Genomic DNA, 20,887 nt, shown 5'->3' with positions numbered 1-20,887 from the left:
ATGGAAGTAGATTGCCCAACCTTCCTTCCGAGGAGTGGCTGGTGGGTTTGAACGGCCAGCCTTCTGGTTAGCAGTCAAGTGCCTTAGGCACTATGTTACCAGAGCTCCTTAAAGCCTACACAGTAATATCTAAATAAATTTTACCAGAGCCCTAGACTAACTGATAAGACCAACCAAAGATATAGAGCCTGAAGGGAAAAAAAAGCAGCCCTTTACTTCTGGGATCTAGATGAGGGCAGGCTCCAGAAACAAGGGGAAAACAAGAATTTGATCTAAAGTGGAAGGTCTTTCACAGAGAATAAGCAAATAGAGGGAGTGGTTTAAGAGAGATATCCTGGAGACCTTCCGATAGGCAACAATGAATTTGAAGAGACAGCTTTTGGGCAATCAGTGTGAATGAGCAAATAAAGCAAATTTATTCTTAGTTAAATCTTTTGTGTATAGTTAATACAGAATCCACAATCCAAATCTAACAAACAAATATTAGTCAAAAACTAAATGAGAGCAACATTTTTATTTCTACAAATAATAACAATGAAAATTCCATGTTAAAGAAAGGCTAAACCAAAAAAATCAAACTCATTATTGTCGAGTCTATTCTGACTGTTGTTGTTGTTGTTGTGTGCCGTCCAGTCGGACCTGACTCATAGTGACCCCCTCCTTGGGTTTCTGAGGCAGTAGACTAGTAGAGACCTTATAGGACAAGGTAGAAGTGTCCCATAGGGTTTCCAAGGGTCACTATGAATTGGAATCAACTTGATAGTAGTACATTTTTTTTGTGTTTTTTTTATTTTTCTCATTATTATCATTATCTATTTTTTGTAAACTTTAAGGAAGTAGTCTGATACATTTTTCTCCTGTGAGTTAGCTGGTATTTTTCAACCACCAGCCTTTCCAGGTTTTAACCACAGCATTTAACCACTACTCATGGTGTCTCGTGGTGTAGTGCTTAAGGCATTTGGCTGTTAATCAAAAGGCCACTGGTTCAAACTCACCATCTGCCCTGCTGAAGACAAGGATTTATAGCCTTGGAAACACCATTGGGGTCGCTCTGAGTTGGAATCGAGTTTTTTGAGGGGTTTCTATGGCTCAATCTTTTTGCCATTGTTTTATTGACAGTCTAATTTAATCATTTTGTTTCCTTTAAGTTCCTGCTATCATATACTACTGGATTTAGGGTAAGATTAATCTAGCGGTTTTTGCCCAGATGAGGAACTGTTGTCAAAGTTTAGCTGAATCCACTACTATATATGTGATCTGGAGTTCCTGAGTGAGCTTCCTTTTGTAGGCAGAGGAATGGGGACCCTAATTCCTCAGGAAGTTATCCAAGAGAGGGAAAGACCTCCCGAAAGGACAATCTATGAAGGGCATACTAATGGCTTTAAAAATGATATTTGCCCTCTAAATTGGCCACTAGTATTGGACTGGGGTTGCCCTATGCACTAAGCCCATTCTGGCAGCAGTTAAATCTCAAAACCAAAAAGCAAATCCAATAGGGTGCTGCATTAGTTTACTGAATACTATTTTCATATTGTATAGGATTGCAATAACCTTATCACATTCCTCTTCTTTCTTCCCATTGCCAAACTCTCATCCCTCAAAAAACCTTAACTTCCTATTGAAGTCATAGGACTTAGGTTGTTGATTTATTGTTTCTTGGTCAAGATATGGAATTTAGTTATATAACCAAAAATCAAAAACTCACTGCCATTGAGTTGATTCTGACTCATAACACCCCTCATTGGGTTTCCAAAGGTGTAAATCTTTATGGAGGTAAATTGCCTCATCTTCCTTCTGCAGAGCAGCTGATGGGTTTGAACCACTGACCTTCTGGTTAGCAGCCAAATGCCTAAGGGAACTCATATCTAAGCCATGGTCATTAGGCAGCAGCCCTTTTTTACAATAAGGTTTGTCATGTGTTGCTTTAATAGAACTTGCAAATTCACATTTCTCATGCAGATTTTAGTCTTTGGCAAAATGAGATGTTACCCAGAAATTACAATAGCATTTAAAGAGTGCTTGTTATGTGCCGGACACTGTTCTAAGTGCTTCACATTTATTCACTCATTTAATCCTTGTAACAGTTATATGATGTGGAAACTATTATAAACTCCATTTTATTGATAAGGTAACTGAGATACAGAAACATGAAATAACCTACCTAAAGCAAATTAGTCTGAGCCCTAGAAGTCTGACTCCAGTGTCTTCCTCATAACCAGTAAGCCACCCTGCTTTTTGAGATGATGATATGGTGATACCAGATCTAGATCTGGTCTGATCCTAATATTGAAAACTTTATAAGTCATACGATAATCTCATTTATAAGTCATTGTGTTAGACTGGGTTCTCTAGAGAAACAAACCCAATAAATCTTGTATAGAGGGAGAAAGAGAAATTTATCTTAGGAAAATGGCTCACACACTTATAGAAGCTGGCAAGTCCAAAGTTCTTGGATCAAATATCAAGCTGGAGGGTTTTCCCGACTCTTGCAGCTGCAGGGGCTGACAAGCTCAAAGTAGGCAGGCAGTATACTGGCTGTTGACTCCAACAAATGACAAATCTCCAGGCCAAATGTTGGATTGTTCACTCACGGACAGTTGTAGGCAGCACAACAGGATCCCAATCCACAGAAGAGTGTCTCTTTTCCCAGGATGTCCATAAATATACTGGAAGCAGGCTACACCCCTAGGGAAACTTCCTTTCAACAGATTGCCTGCTCAAAACATATTCATCTGATCCCATCATGGGAATAACCACATCACAACTGCTTAAACCACACAGTATTGTGGTCCAGCGAAGTTGACACACAGCTCCAACTATCACAGTCATTGAGTATGATCATCTAAAAGTTTTACTTTCTCAGGAGATTAACTTTTAAGTTAAATTTTCATTATTTTAACACATTTTTGGACTTTCTTTAAATTGGTCATTATATATATAACCACCAATACAAATTGAGTGCTAGATCTACCTTCAGCTTGACTGACAGGGCTAATCTGTCTGTTTGAGTCTCACATAGTTTGTACCTTTTCTGGAAACTTTTGCCTCACTTACAATTCCCTATATATGTTATATTCTGCTTACACAGAAGAAAAAGTGCATATGAATATTTTATAAATAGACACATACTGAACAGAGTAAACAAAATACACCTATATTAACATATTCTATTTATATTATAATCAATAAAAATTGAACATCTCCTATTATACTCACCCTTTTTATATTAAAAGTACATTTTTGTGTAGACTATATTAATCTTACATTTTTTGTATATTTCCTGGATTGATGAGCTTTCATACTCAATTTGTTCTAAATAATAAAACTGTCTTAGGCTGAGTTCTCTAAAGGAGCAAAATTAGTGAAATTAGAGAGAGAGAGAGAAAGACAGGAAGAGAGAGATTTCAAAGCTCACACAGTTGTGGAGACCAGCAAATCCCAAATCTGTGGGTCAGCCATCAGGTTGGAGGCTTCTTCTGACTTACGAGGCTGCAGGGGCTGACATGCCCAAAATCTGCAGGTCCAGTGGCAGGCTGCTGGCTCACATCCCAAGAGCCAGAGGTCAGGGGACAACAAGATGGATGTGGGATCAAGTGAGAGCAAGCTTTGCCATAATATCCATATTTGTATGATTCAGGCCACACCCCTAAGAAAACCCCTTTCTGAACTGGTTGGCTGCTCAGATCACATCAGATCACAAAATGAAGAATGATTATGTAGTATCTGCCAAAGCACTGATAATTATGTCCTAGTCAAGTTGACATATAACTATCACTAATAATAATAATAATAATAGTTTGGATACTCAAATTGTTACAATTTGGTCCAGTAGGAACCCCTTTAAGATAGTTCGGTTGTCCTTTAGGAATGCCCCTGATATTCTTGAAATTAACCTTGCTTCTTGATAATAACAGGTGTTCTAGATTTATTTTAGTTTTGTTTCTGTTCTTAGAGTTAGAATCAGCCATCTCTTATTTTTTATTAATGTATTATATATGATATATTGCATATATCATATATTATTATAACACATATAATATAGATTACATTATTATAAAAATCTTTTTTCTCTGGAGTAGGCTTAGAGACAAAATCTGGGCTGCTAGGGGTGCACATGAATTTTGGTGATGAGCTAAAGGGCAGCTGCTGCTGCTATTACTGCTGGGCTATTTTTGGTAGACCAATGGAAAAAGATTATTTTGTAAGGTTATGAATTCACATTGATTTTTCTAATAAAACATTTTATGGAGTTGTATATTACTTTTCTCGTAACATAAAGTTTAAAAACCACCAAGACACTTTACTATGTTGTAACACTCTGGAAGCCTCAATTGCTTCAAATCTTTCATTTGTCAAATTGGTACTTTCACCATACTTGAGAGCTCTGTGGCATACTGCCTCAGGCATTTGACTGCTAACCAGAAGGCTGGCTGTTCAAACCCACCAGCCACTCCTCGGAAGGAAGATTGGGCAATCTATTTCCATAGAGATACTGCCTCAGAAACCCAAGGAGGTGTCACTATGAGACAAAGTGACTCGACATCAGTGAGTTTAGTTTTTTTTTTTTTTTTTTTTTTTTTTTTTTTCCTGTTTTCACAGTACTTACTTCAAAGGATTATTTGAAAAACTGGAAGATAACACATGTAAAATAGTATACAAAATGTTTGGTAGGTAGTAAACATGCATCAAATATTGGCTATAGATGGATGCACACTGCCAACTATTTCCTCTTCCCTGTAACTACCTGTCTTGGTTGTCTAGTGCTATTATAGTAGTAATATCACAAGTGGATGGCTCTAACAAACAGGAATTTATTCTCCTACAGTTTAGAAAGCTAGAAGTCTGAATTCAGAGTGCTGGCTAGGGGCTAGCAGAACTCATGGAGCTGCTGACCATGGAGACTGACCATCCCAAAATCGGCAGGTAATATGGCACAATCCAAAGATCAGACAACACAGCAGGCCACTGATTCAGTGCAGGAACAATCCCAAAATTGGCAGGCAATATGGCAGGCCACTGAGATGAAGACTCAGCCAAACACAAGATTTAAATATGCCAAAAAGCTAGAGGTCTTTCTCAAAGTGTCCCCATATATACTGGCAGCAGGCCACACTCATGAGGCAACTACTTTGCTGCTCACAGCAGATTCCACCATGGAGTTGATTACACCACTTTCAATCTCATCATGGGGAATAACTGCATCCAGCTGCCCAGCCACTCAAAACCATGGCCCAGCAAAGGTGACACATCCTGAACTACCACACAGCCTTCTGATCCACAGGGTATACTACAAGTAGTCATGTTAGTACAATATGGCCTCACCTCTGATGATAATTGTTTGTTCTGGTGTTGAGTATTGTGAGATACTCTTTTCCTAATTCCTATTTATGGGCTTTACTTAGTATTTTCTTTTCTCTTAAAAAACAAGTGGGATTTGTAAATTATGAATAATAGCTATTCTACCAGACTAAGTTATTTTAAGATCTGTGTGCACCTTTCCAAAAGAGAAACATTTATCTGGTTTGCCTTTAGTGAGAAGTCCAGAGCTGGTCCAATAGCCATGTATGGAGAGGCGGGGTTAGAGTCATGGAGGATAAAACCTGTCTTGTTTTGTGCATCAGGAATGAGGGGGCAATCCAAAAGTTCTAATGTTAACACGAAAAGAAAATAAGTGATTCCCAAGAGGAATCTGTTGGAATTCTAGAGCAGCACTGTCCAATAGAATTTTCTGTGATGTTGAAGATGTTTTCTATCTATACTGACTAACATGGCAGCTTCTGAGAACTTCAAATGTCAGAAGTGTAACTGAAGTGAAGAAGTAAAATTAATTTAATTTAATTTTAATTTTAATTGGAAGCAGCAGTCAAGAAACCAGACATTCTATTGCACTGGGCAAATCTGCTACAAAAGACGTCTTTTAAGTGTTAAAAGAGTGAAGATGTCACTTTGAAGACTGAGGTGCACTTGATCCAAGCCATGGTATTTTCAATAGCCTCATATGCATGTGAAAGCTGGACAATGAATAAGGAAGATCTCAGAAGAACTGATGCATTTGAATTTTGATGTTGGCAAAGAACACTGACCATACCAAGGACTGCCAGAAGAACAAACAAATCTGTCCTGGAAGAGGTGCAGCTGGAATGCTCCTTAGAAATGAGAATTGCCAGACTTTGTCTCACTTACTTTGGTCATATTGTCAGAGGGGCCAGTCTCTGGAGAAGGATACTTGCTAAAGTAGAGGGCTAGCAAAAAAGGGGAAGACCCTCAACAAGACTGATTGACATAGTGGCTGCAAGGATGGGCTCAAGCATAGCAAGGACTGTGAGAATGGTGCAGAACCAGGCAGTATTTCATTCTGTTATACATAGGGTCATTATGATACTATGAGTTGGAACTGACTCAACAGCTCCTAACAACAACAATAACATAGTATAGGAAAAAAACAAACCAAACTCACTACCACAGAGTTGATTCCTAACTTTAGCAATCTCCACTGGGTTTTCAAGGCTGTAAATCTTTACAGTAGCAGACTGCCTCATCTTTCTTCCATGGATGGGCTGGTCAGTTCCAACAACCAAAGTTTTGGTTACCAGCCAAATGCCTTATGCACTACTTCCAGATTTCCTTATATTATAGGATGTTGTTGTTGTTGTTGTTGTTTGCCTTCGAGTCGGCCCCGACTCATAGCGACCCCTCCTTGGGTTTCTGAGGCAGTATCACTATGGAAGTAGGATTGCCCAACCTTCCTTCCAAGGAGTGGCTGGTGGGTTTGAACCACCAGCCTTCTGGTGAGCAGTCAAATGCCTTAGGCACTATGCTACCAGAGCTCCCTATTATAGGATAGTGCTACCCAAATTGTTGTCTGTGGATCAGTGTCAGTTGGTAAATTGTTTGTTACTAGTCAGAAATTAAGAGTAAATGTTTAAAACCTTTTGTAAAAAATTGACAGAGTAATCCTATGTGTTTGTAATCAAATAATAAATTAAATGATAAAATAAATCTAATAATAAATTTTATATGATGTTTAAAATTTCATTTTTTTCTGCCAATTTGTTATTACAATTTACAAAAGTATTAGTCTGCAAATTTGTGGATTGCAAATTTAAAAAGCTGGTTCTTCACCACAACCAGTTTGAGAAACACTAACAGAGATTCATTGTGAAGATAGTAGTAAAAGGCCTGAAAGGATTTTGTTACATAGCCAGTAGTTGATAACTGGCTATTACTATTAAGTCAGTCTTATAATTTCTTAGTGTCTAAAGCTAGAGAATCTACTTCATTGGATATGCTTAGAATATTGATCCTATTTGTTGATTCTGTGAACTGGCTAATCATGTCTATGCTTACATGTCTAAATTTCTTTGATCAGCAACAAGGCACAATGAATTAGAGTCAGTATGAGTTAATAGTAATGTATTTAATTCTAAAGATTGATTGCATATATGATTTAAAAATGTGTTGTTAATAATACATGTAGAAGTTCCAATAAGATGGCAGAATAGTCAGAAAGACTGCACAGACCCTCTTCAACAATTAACACAGGTACAGAAGATAATCCTGGAGCCCTGAGCCCTGAAGGGAAGGATATAAAAGTGGACTAAACTCCAACTAGCAGAAGAATTTGCATGAAAACACCAAAAAAGGAGATACACGGAGCTGCGGTCTGGCAGCAATCCTGATGGCACAGACAGCTTGGATATTGCCGAGTGGTGGAAGGACCTAAGAATTAACCTAAAAATCAGTCCCGCTAGCCAGGGACTCTACAGAGGACTGCTCTGGTGGCTGGAGAATAAAAGGTGAAGCAGCAGTGAAGAGGAAGGCGGGCTGAACTATGGACTTTTGCCAGAGCAGAGGGAGCAGCCATTTTGAATGTTTACAAGTGGTTTGACCACAGTTTACCACAATGCAACAGCTCCCCTCCCACTTCCTCCCCATAGTTACCTCTTCCCCGTGTCCTTCCCTCCATGTACTCCTGCCCCCTGAGCTGTCTCCCTGTGAATAAGCAGCCCTTTTTTTCTCCCATGATTGTTCTCTCCAAGGAGAGTATCTACTTGAGGTAAATGTTCAACTCGTATGCCTGTCTTTTGTTTGGCTGGAAACCACAGGTGTGGGTTCAGTTCCAGACCTGAAGGGAAGCTAGGGGCCATAGTCTCAGTGGTTCCACCAGGCTCTATCGGAACAGCAAACCTGGCGTCCCCCCCCACTTTTTTTTTCCCTCCAAATGATTTTGAGTTTTGTTCCACATTGTTCTCCCTCTCTATCAAGGATCTCCTACATAGATCCCCTTCCAAGTGGATGACAGTGGTAGCCGAGCACCATCTAGTTCTTCTGGTCTCATAGTCGTATAGGCTGCAGATCAGATGGTGTACCAGTCACTAGGACTAATTGTTTCCATGAATTTTGGTTTTCTTCATGCTTCTTTGCTCTGGATGAGGAGAGATCCATCGTTGCATCTAGATGGCAGCTTGCTAGCTTTTAAGATCTTGGTCGCTACTCGCCGAAGTAGGAAGTGGAACAATGCCATCAACATTTTTTAAGGATGTGGAAAAACCAATCACTAACTTAATATGGACAGGAAAAAGACCTTGGATAAGAAAAGCACTATTGAAGAAGAAGAACAAAATAGGAAGTCTCACGTTGCCAGATCTCAAAACCTACTCTACAGCCACAGTAGTCAAAACTGCCTGGTACTGGTACAATGGCAGACACATAGACCAATGGAATAGAATTGAGAACCTAGAAATAGACCCATCCACCTATGGTCAGCTGATGTTTGACAAAGGGCCAAAATCCATCAAATGGGGAAGAGAATGTTTGTTTAATAAATGGTGCTGTCAAAACTGGATACCCATTTGCAGAAAAATGAAACAAGATCTGTACCTAACACCATACACAAAAACTAACTCCAGATGGATCAAAGACTTAAATGTGCAACCTAAAACTGTAAAGTTCCTCAAGGAAAATCTAGGGGCAAATTTAGGGGCCTTAATATATGGCATAAATAGACTCTCAAACATAACCCAAAATGTACAAACAGCAGAAGAGAAACTAGATGAATGGGACCTTCTAAAAATCAAATTTTTATGTGCTTCCAAACACTTTTCCAAAAGAGTCAAAAGAGAACCTACAGACTTGGAAAAAATATTTGGCAATGACATATCTGACAAGGGACTTATCTCTAAAATTTATAGAATACTTCAACACCTCAACAATAAAAAGATAAATAATCCAGTTTAAAAATGGGCAGAAGACACTAATAAACACTTCACCAAAGAGGATATTCAGGCAGGCAACAAACACTTGAAGAAATGTTCATGATCATTAGGTATTAGAGAGATGCAAATCAAAACAACAGTGAGATACCATCTTGCTCCAGCACTAGTAGCAAAGTTCAACAAGACAGAAAATAACAAATGCTGGCAAGGATGTGGAGAGATTGGGACTCTCATATACTGCTGGTGTGACTGTCAAATGGTACAACCACTGTGTAAAGCAGTATGGTGATTCCTTCAAGAGTTGGAATTAAAAATACCATTTGACCCAGCCATTTCATTACCAGGTATATATCCTAAAGAAGTGAGAGCCAAGACAAGAACAGACATATGCACACCCATATTCATCACAGCCCTATTTACAGTAGTCAAAAGATAGAAATAACCTAGGTGTCCATCAGCTGAGGAATGGATAACAAAACTATGGTACATACACACAATGGAATACTATGCAACCCTGAACAATAACCTAGAATCTGCAAAACACTGCATAACGTGGATGAACTTGGAGGGCATTTTGCTGAGTGAAATAAGTCAATCACAGAAGGACAAATATTGTATTAGTCTGTTATTGTAAAAGTCAACAAAAGGTTTATATGTGGAAGGAAATTTTCTTTGCTGGTTACCAGGGGTGGGAGGGGAGGGAGGGAACACTGTTAGATAGGTAGAGATAAGTATTGATTTGGGTGAAGAGAAGGGCAATGTACCAAGTGTGAGTGATCAACATGGTGGCATTGAGGAAGAGGAAGACATAGAGAGGTATGTGGGGGATACAGAGAACAAAGATGAACCGTTTTGCACATACAGTACTGCGTTGTCAGTGAAAGCAAACTTGAGTATATGGGTGGATAGATGTGTGGACAGGCTGAAGTATTAGGTATGTCTATGAAGCAGGGAGTGTACCCAAGACCATGTATAGGTTTGGAAGGCAATGGTCCTATAAGTGTATTTGTATCATCTGTAAGAATTCCCAGATGTATAGTAGAGCTGACAAGGGACAAGGTTGTAGTTACTTCTTGGGCACAGCCAGCTACCCAGAGGGACTGAGTAGTTGAACCAGTGGGCTCGAGACCATAGTCACAGGGGACATCAAACTCAGTTGACATAACCTACTACACAAAACATTGTTTCACCTTCTACTTTGGCGAGTAGTGACTGGGATCTTAAAAGCTAGCAAGCTGCCGTCTAGATGCAATGATGGGTCCCTCTTCATCCAGATCAAAGAAGAATGAAGAAAACCAAAGATTCATGGAAATGGTTAGACCTAGCAACTTGTACACCAGGCAATCCATAGCCTATATGACTATGAGACCAAAAGAACTAGATGGTGCCTGGCTACCACTGTAAACCACCTGGAGGGGGATCTATGTAGAAGATCTTGGATAGAGAGGGAGAACAATGTGGAACAAAACTCAAAATCATTTGGAAAAAAAAGTGGGGGGGACGCCAGGTTTGCTGGTCTGATAGAGCCTGGTGGAACCACTGAAACTATGGCCCCTAGCTGCCCTTCAGTTCTGGAATTGAACCACATCTGTGGTTTCCATCCAAACAAAAGGCAAGCATATGAGTTGAACATTTACCTGAGGTAGAGACACTCCTTGGAGAGAACAATCATGGGGAAAGAAGAGCTGTTTATGCACAGGGAGACAGCTCAGAGGGCATGAGTACATGGAGGGATGGACACAGGGTTGAGGTAGCTATCAGGCGGAAGTGGGAGGGGAGCTGTTGCATCGTGGTAAACTGCGGTCAATGTCATGAGACAAAGTGCATGTGAACTGCTGTATGGAAAGTGAATTTGCTCTGTAAGTTTTCACCCAAATCACAATTAAAAAAAAAAAAAAATGAAAAAAAAAAATTTATGTAGAAAATAAAGTTTGTTATCCCAAAAGCTTAAGAACCATATGTACTTGAGTGAGTAAAAAAGATTAATGTCATTGTATAAGTGAAATATATTCAATCCAATTATAAAATAGTCATTCAGAGAGTACATGTGAATAATAATATGCTTGAGTGCAGAAGCTTGAAAAATAAGGAGATCCTGAAGCAACATAATTTGCAGATAAAAGGATAAATAAAGATACACATAACAAAACGTGATGAACAGCCAAAGCCTCAAACTGAAATTATGATAAAAAACTAAATAATCTTTGCATGATAGACAATAGAGCATTCAAACAAACAGAAGGATATTTCTAGGACTTGTTGAAAATTTAAGAACATGCAACAATAGGAAATGCCTACAGTATGAAAGGACAAAGTTTAAAAAACTTAGGGAAGTTAGAGACTGAATCATCAAAATGAACCTTCACAAATGTTGTAGTATGTTTTGTTTAAAATTAACCTGGGTGATTGGGTTCTTACTTTTCCCTCTTCCATAAAATTATTTAAGAAATAATTAGAAAAATTTAAATCTAAGTATAATTATATGTCTGTGTGTGTTGGGTTTCTGAGGCAGTATGTCTACAGAAGTAGATTGTCAATCTTCCTTCTGAGGAGTGGCTGGTGGGTTTGAACAGCCAGCCTTCTGGTTAGCAGTAAAATGCCTTAGGCATTATGCCACCAGAGCGCTCTTTCAGGTTGTTTTTGTTGGTGTGTGTGTACATATGCACACATGTAGAAGGGTAATTTATAATGTCTCATAAATAATTCCATTGATAGATTATATCTGCAGTAATCCTAATTCTTAAGTTTGAAGTAAAACATTAATTTTTAAAAAAATTTTATTTTCTCAGCATGTGCATACCACAGTGAGAGGCCTTCCCAAAACACAATAAAATAAAATAATTAGTAATTATTAATTAATTAATCTAGAGCCAGGAAAGGGAGGGAGCAGAAGAGGCTGGGGCTCTCTGGAACAGCAGGACAGCCAGGTAAAAAGGGGAGGGAAGCAAGGCTAGGCCCCAAGACCCCTAGAGCCAGGAAAGGGAGGGAGTGGCCAGGGACCACAAAGTGGCAGGTTTCAGGTTGGAATTAGGTAAGGGGAGGGCACAGAGGTTTCCAACAGATAAGGGAGGCAAGCTTGTCTGTCAGTTTGTTATCCTGTGGGGCTTGTACATTGCTGTGAGGATTGAGGCTCTGTCACTGGTGTTTCAGATGCCAGCAGAGTTGCATGGTGCACAGGTTTCAACACACTTAGAGACTAAGACAGAGTAAGAAGAAGGAGGAGGCCATCCACTTCTCACAATTTGACCAGGGAAAACCTTATGAATAGCAGAGAAACACTGTCTGATACATTACTAGGCAACTTTATGAATAGCTTGGAAACACTGTCCAACACAGTGCAGGAAGATAAGTCCCTTGGGTCAGAAGGCACTCAAAATAGGACTGGGAAAGAGCTGCATCATCAGAGTAGAACCAACCTTAATGATATGGATAATGTAAGTCTTTCAGGACCTCCATGTGCTGACGTGCATGACTCAAAATGAGGAGAAATAGCTGCAAAAACATCCATTAATAATTGGAACATGGAGTATACAAAGTATGAATCTAAAAAAATTGAAAGTTGTCAAAAATGAAACGGAACACATAAGGATTGATATCCTAGGCATTAGTGAGCTGAAATGGATGGGTTTTGGACATTTTGAATCAGACAACCATATGATCTACTATGCCAGGAATGACAAATTGAAGAGGAATGGTGTGACAATCATCATCACAAAGGATGTTTCAAGATCTGTCCTGAAGTACTATGCTGTCAGTGATAGGATAATATCCATATACCTACAAGGACGACCAGTTACTACTACTATTATTCAAATTTACGCACCAACCACAAAAGCCAAAGATGAGGAAACTGAAGATTTTTATCAACTTCTGTAGTCTGAAATTGACTGAACATGCAATCAAGATGTGTTGCTTATCACTGGTGATTGGAATGCAAAAGGTGGAAACAAAGAAGACTCAACGGTAGTTGGAAAATTTGGCCTTGGTGACAGAAATAACTCTGGAGATTGCATGATAGAATTTTGCAAGACCAACAATGTATTCATTGCTAATACATTTTTTCAACAACACAAATGACAGCTATACATATGGACTTCGCCCAATGGAGTACACAGAAATCAGATTGACTACATCTGTGGCAAGAGGCAATGGAAAAGCTCAATATTTTCAGCCAAAACAAGGCCAGGAGCTGATTGTGGAATAGGCCATCAACTTCTCATATGCAAGTTCAACTTGAAGTGGAAGACAATTAAAACAAGTCCACGACAGCCAAAATATGATCTTGAATATATCCATCCTGAATTTAGAGACCATCTAAAGAATAGATTTGACACATTGAACACCAATGACCGAAAACCAGAAGAATTATAGGATGACATCAAGAGCATCATCCATGAAGAAAGCAAGAAGTCATTAAAAATAATAGAAAGAAAGGAAAGACCAAAATAGATGTCAGAAGAGACTCTGAAACTTGCCCTTGAGCGAAGAGTAGCTAAAGCAAATGGAAGGAATAACAAGATAAAAGAGCTGAACAGAAGATTTCAAAGAGCAGCTCAAGCTGACAAAGCCAATTACTATACTATAATGAAATGTGCAAAGACCTGGAGTTAGAAAACCAAAAGGCAAGAATGCACTCAGCATTTCTCAAGCTGAAAGAACTGAGGGAAAAAATTAAGCCTCGAGTTGCAATATTGAAAGACTCTATGGGCAAAATATTGAATGATGCAGGAAACATCAAAAGAAGATGGAAGGAATACACAGAGTCACTGTACCAAAAAACTGGCCAATCTTTATCCATTCAAGAACCAATGGTACTGAAGGAAGAAGTCGAAGCTACAATGAAGGAATTGGTGAAGAACAAGGCTTCAGGAATTGACAGAGTACCCATTGAGATGTTTCAACAAACAGATGCCCTACTGGAGGCACTCACTCAGTTATGCCAAGAGATTTGGAAGACAGCTACCTGGCTAGCTGACTGGAAGAGATCCATATTTGTACCCATTTCAAAGAAAGGTCTCACAGAATGTGGAAATTATCAAGCAATATCATTAATATCTCATGCAAGTAAAATCTTACTGAAGGTAATTCAAAAACTGTTACAGCAGTGTATTGACAGAGAACTTCCAGAAATGCAAGCTGGATTCAGAAGAGGATGCAGAATGGGATATCATTATTGATGTCAGATGGATCTTGGCTCAAAACAAAGAATACCAGAAAGATGTTTACTTGTGTTTTATTGACTATGCAAAGGCATTTGATTGTGTGGATCATGACAAATTATGGATAACATTGAGAAGAATGGGAATTCCAGAACACTTAATTGTACTCATGAGGAACCTGTACATAGACCAGGAGGCTGTCGTTTGAACAGAAAAAGGGAACACTACATGGTTTAAAAGAAGGGAGTGGATCAGTATTGTATCCTTTCACCATAATTATTCAATCTGTATACTGAACAAATAATCTGAAAAGCTGGACTATACAAAGAAGAACATGGCATTAGGATTAGAGGAAGAATCATTAACAACCTGGGATATACTGACAACACAACTTTGCTTGCTGAAAGTGAGGATGACTTGAAGTACTTACTGATGAAGATTAAAGAATACAGTATGGATTACATCTCTATATAAAGAAAACAAAAATCCTCACAACTGGTCCTATAAGCAACATTAAGATAAATGGAGAAAAGATTGAAATTGTCAAAGACTTCACATTACTTGGTTCTACAATCAATGCCAATGGAAGCAGCAGTCAGGACATCAGACCATGTATAGCATTGGCAAATCCACTGCAAAGGACCTCTTTCAAGTGCTGAAGAGCAAAGATATCTCCTTGAGGACTAAGGTGCGCCTGACACAAGCCATGATATTTTCAATCACCTCATATGCATGTGAGAGCTGGACAATGAATAAGAAAGACCGCAGAAGAATTGATGCTTTTGAGCTGTGGTGTTGGTGAAGAATGCTGAAAGTACCATGGACTGCTGAAAGAACTAACAGGTCTGTCCTGGAGGAAGTGCAGCCAGAATGCTCCTTGCAAGCGAGAATGACCAGACTTCATCTCACATACTTTGGTCATGTTGTGAGAAGGGACCATTCCCTGGAGAAGGATGTCATGCTTCGTAAGGTGGAGGGTCGACAAAAGAGGGGAAGGCCATCAATGAGATGGATTGACACAGTGGCAGCAGCCATGGGCTCAAGTATAGCAAGAATTATGAAGCTGGCTCAGGACCGGGCAGTGTTTTGTTTTTCTGTGCATAGGGTTGCTATGAGTCAGAGATGACTCAAGGGCACCTAACAACAACAACAACAACAATTATTTGAAAGAAAAAGTTTAAAATCATGACATAGGAAATTGGAGTTGCTGTTATGTGCCGTCAAGTTGATTTCAACCCATACTGACCCAATGTGACAGAGTAGAAGTTCCCCAGAGCATTTTCTGGGTTATAATCTTTACAGGAGCACATTGCCGGGTATTTCTCCTGTGGATCTGCTGGATGAGTTTGAAGCACCAGCATTTCGGTTAGATATGCCAAGTCACTTAAGGAGAAATAATGGCTTTTTGGGTCAGACTTGGTAATAACCATATTGTTTTAATGTATCTAAAGAAAAAAAAAGTAACAAGAAGAAGGGATTTGTATGGAGGTTAGGGGTGTTGACCACCTAAAAATGCAACGTAAAAGAAGGTACCACAGTGTCCATCCAAGCACATGTGGTGGTGAGGACTGGGCTGGTGCTTCTCAGGTCTTGTGAATCTTCATCTGCCTCACAGAAAGAAATATTCCTCCTGTGGAACCACATACCAGGTTTCCAAAGCACAATGCCCTTAAACATTGGAATCAAATGACTGAATCCCTAACTCTAACTCCATGCTTCCCAAGCAGCCGTCTGCTTATTTGGCTTTATTTACATTTTATCTACAGGGATACATTGATAGGCAATGCTGTCCACGTGGCCATTTCTGTATTTTTATTATAGATTAGTGGATTGGAATTTAGATATATCGGTTTTTCATCTTTGGCTATCTGAAATCCATCCCTGGAAAACGGATCTACTTTCAGTGTGCTGACAAAAGTACATTTCTTTACTTGTAAGATTGAGGACCAGCTCACCAACTGTGTTGTCACCATATATGCTTCCCGACTGTTAGTATTCTCCAAGCCATACCTCTTTGCACTCCCTGGGACAAATATCCTTAATGGTCAAAGAAACATATTAGGTTTAGATTTTAGTCACACATGGTATCAATAATTATGTGATTGCTTGATTTATTTAAATATTTTACTCTTGATATTGACTCAACATGACCTAGAGGATACTATGTTGGAAACAACAAAAGTATAATGTAACAATCAAGATTGCTTAAGAGATCTGGAATTAGTTAGAGAAATGAGGGTGAAGTTGGAAGAAAGATGGCATCCTCCATTTAACTGTCTCAATCACCCTATTCTTCCCTGTGTCAACTGTTCCAGACTCAATTCTTTCCCAGTAGAGGATACTTCTAATAAGAATGAGGAAATGCTGAGGGGCAAAGATATTAAGAAGCATATAAAAATCTGAATTGAAAGAAGAGTGTTGGTAAAACAAGTAATGATATCAAGAAAACAGATAAACAGGAGAAAGAAAACTCAAAAGAGGCAAACACATAGAAAAGGAAATTTGTATTGTTTATTAAGGTATAATGTATGATTATGAGGATGGCATAGGACTGGGTAGTGTTTCATTCTGTTGTGTCTAGGGTCACTATGAATTGGAGCCAACTCAACAGCACTCAACAATAGCAACAAATTATATTTATACAGGAGCTCTGGTAGCATAATGCCTAAGGCACTTGATTGCTAACCAGAAGGCTGGCAGTTCAAACCCACCAGCCACTCTGCAGAAGGAAGATGGGGCAATGTACTTCCATAGTGATACTGCCTCGGAAACCCAAGGAGGGGTCACTATGAGTCAGGGCCGACTCGACGGCACATAACAACAACAACAACATACACATACACATACACGTATGTATATATATGGGGAACTCTGGTGGCATAGTGCCTAAGTCATTTGACTGCTAACCAGAAGGCTGGTGGTTCAAACTCCTCAGTAGGAAGGTTGGGCAATCTACTTCTGTAGTGGTAATGCCTTGGAAACCCAAGGACGGGAGAGAATCTGGAAGTATATAGGAGAAGTATCTAACCCAGATATAAGGTGCCAGAGAAGTTTTTTGCAGAAGAAATTGACAGTTAAATTAAGACTTAATAACAAAAGAAAGGGAGCTCTGGTAGCATAGTGGCTAAGACACTTGCCTGCTAACCAGACAGCTGGCGGTTCAAACCCACCAGCCACTCCTCAGAAGGAAGGTTAGGCAATCCTACTTCCGTAGTGATACTGCCTTGGAAACCCAAGGAGGGGTCGCTATGAGTCTGGTTTGACTCGATGGCACATAACAACAACAACAAAAGAAAGGGGTGGAGGTTGGTGGCTAGATGTTCTAGAGAGAAGGAATAGTATGGGCAAAGGCTCAGTGTGAGGAAAATTGGAGCATGATTTTAGTCTTATTCAAAAGACAAACTCACTGCCACCGAGTTGATTCTGACTCATAGTGACCCCCATTGGGTTTCCGAGGCTATGAATCTTTATGGAAGTAGATTGCCCCATCTTCCTTCTGCAGAGTGGCTGGTGGGTTTGAACTGCTGACCTTCTGGTTAGCAGCCAAATGCCTCATCCACTACATCATCAGAGCTCCTTTTGTTCTGTGCAAAGAAGTGGAAAAATTAAAAATGGAAAACAGGTTCAGAGAAACCATGAAGTGTTTATAATCTATTTTACCTTCTTTTGACTTTATTTAGAAGGCTATTAAAGATTCTTAAAATAGTTATTATAAAAGGCATATGTGATGGTTAAAGTTGTGTGTCAACTTAGCTGGCATATGATTGTCAGTGGGTGGTACTTACAACATAGTCATCCCCCGTTTTGTGATCTGATATAATGTAATCACCTCATGATGAGACCTGCAGCCAATCAGTTGAAAGGAAGTTTCCTTGGGAGTGTGGCCTACACATTGTACATATGGGTGTTCTTGCAAAGCTCTCTGGCTTTTTGCTTTCTCCTTCATCCTGCTTGCCACCATCTGACCTCTGGTTCTTGGCACTTGAGCCAGTGGCCTACTATGTGGTCATTAATCTTGGGACTTGTTAGCCTCCACAGCCTGTGAGCCAGCAGCCTGCTGCATGAGCGATCTCAGGCTCACTAGCCCCTGTAGCTGCATGTGTCAGAAGGCTCCAGCCTGACATCTGACCTGTGGACTTGGTACTTACTAGCCTTTACAAATGCATGAGCCACTTCATTGAGATACATCTCTCTCTATATATACATATATAAGCTTCACTGGTTTTGCTTCTCTAGTGAACCCAGACTAAGGCAGCATAGTAATATAAAAAAAAATCTATAGGTTGGGTGTCTCCTCATCCAGAGCAAAGAAGAATGAAGAAAATCAAAGATGCATGGGAACAATTAGTCGTCTTAGACTGGTAGACCATGCAATCCTCACCTATATGACCATAAGACCAGAAAAACTAGATGGTGCCCAGCTGCCACTGTCAACCACTCAGAGGGGGATTGGTGCAGGAGATCCTGGATAGAGTGGGAGAACAATGTGGAAGAAAACTCAAAATCATGAAAAAAAAAAGAAAAAGTCCAGGTTTCCTGGTCTGATAGAGCCTGGTGAGACCCCTGAGACTATGGACCCTAGCCACCTTTCAGGTCTGGAATTGAACTCACTCCTGTGGCTTCCAGCCAAACGACAGACAGGCATATAGGGTGAACATTTACATCAGATAGATATATTCCTTGGAGCCATCAATCAGGGGAGAACAGAAGGGCAGTGTTTGCACAGGGGGATAGCTCAGGAGGCCGGAGTGCATGGGAAGGAAGGACGCAGGGAAGAGGTAACTATAGAGAGGAAATGGGAAGAGAGCTGTTATGTTGTGGGGAATTGCAGGCAAAGTTCTGAGACAAAATGTGTATAAACTGCTGTATGGAAAACGAATTTGCTCTGTAAACTTTCACCGAAATCACAATAAAAATTTTATTAAAAAAATCTCTACAGTTATAGGAGCTCTGGTGGCATAGTGCCTAAGGCATTTGACTGCTAACCAGAAGGGTGGAGGTTCAAATGCACCAGCCATTCCTTGGAAGGAAGATTGGGCAATCTACTTCTGTAGAGATAGCGCCTTGAAAACCCAAGGAGGGGTCGCTATGAGTCACAATCGACTCCAAGGCAGAGAGTTACAGTTAGTTATAACAACAAAAACATTTTTTGTAAGGCCAGTTTACATGTTATCAATATACTTACAGACTAAAACTCTATGCTAATTTACTTTTTTACCTTTCTAACGTGACTGGCACTTAACAACAACAACAACAACAACAACGTGCTAGGTCAAAAGTGTCATTATTATCCAATTACAGTGACACTTTGAATCAAGTGGTTTCACCTGCATGACCTACAAGCACATGCTGTTTTTGTTGCTGCTGATGTTTTTATAGTCACTGATTTTGTCAAAGTTTCCTGTATTTTAGCTACAATATTGTGGTAATTAACATTTGTGCATCTATGTCAGTTAATTTTTTGAGGAAGCAGTGATTAAAGGAAAAGAGAGAAAAATCAAAAAAAGGCTTCCACTTTTTCATTACTAATAATGTTGTCATTTATTGTAGAAAGATTTTATGAAACAATTTTGTTGGTATTCATATAATCTAAGAAGTTTTACATTTAAGCAATGTACAACTCTAGTTATCACATATTATTCTATGCTTAAAATTGATAATAAACATTTTTTAAAAAAATCTGCAGGTATAACACCAGTCAGAAATAAAGTGGAAATATGCTTTTAAAAAAGAAAGAAAAAACCCAAGTAAAAATTAAAAATACATATATAACACAAACACACTTATGATTTAATTTCCCTGTATACCTCTAACTAATGGAATTTTCTTCATCTTGCTCTATAGTTATCACTATCCTGAATTGGGTGTTATTATTCCTACATACTTGGCTTTATACTTTAACTACATGTTGCCATAAGGTGCCGTTGAGTTGGTTCTGACTCACAGCAACCCTATGTATAACAGAAGGAGAAACATTGCCCAGTCCTGCACCACCCTCACACTTGCTGCCATGCTTGAGCCATCATTGCAGCCACTGGGCCAGTTCATCTCACTGAGGGTCTTCCCCTTTCTCACTGAACCTCTTCTTTACCAAGCAGGATATCCTTCTCCAGGGACTGGTCCCTTCTGACAACATGACCAAAGTATGAGCCTTGTTTCTAAGGAGCATGCCTGCTATACCTCTTCCAAGACAGATTTGTTTATTCTTCTAGTAGTGTATGAGACATTTAATATTTTTCACCAAAACCACAACTCAGATACACCAATTCTTCTATGGTTTTTATTCATTTTGCAGCTCTCACATGCACTTGAGGCTATTGAAAATACCATGGCTTGGGTCAGGTGTATTTTAGTCTTCAAAGTGACATCTTTGCTCTTTAACACACTAAAGAGGTCTTTTTATTTATTTATTTATTTTATTAGGATTTGGGTGAAGATTTACAGAGTAAATTCACTTTTCATACAGCAGTTCACATATACTTTGTCTCATGTCATTGACCAAAATTTACAATG

Source organism: Orycteropus afer, unplaced genomic scaffold, assembly GCF_000298275.1.
Source record: "Orycteropus afer afer isolate SDZICR_OR568_19922 unplaced genomic scaffold, OryAfe1.0 scaffold00213, whole genome shotgun sequence".
NCBI lineage: Eukaryota > Metazoa > Chordata > Mammalia > Tubulidentata > Orycteropodidae > Orycteropus > Orycteropus afer.
This window is presented reverse-complemented; position numbering follows the sequence as displayed.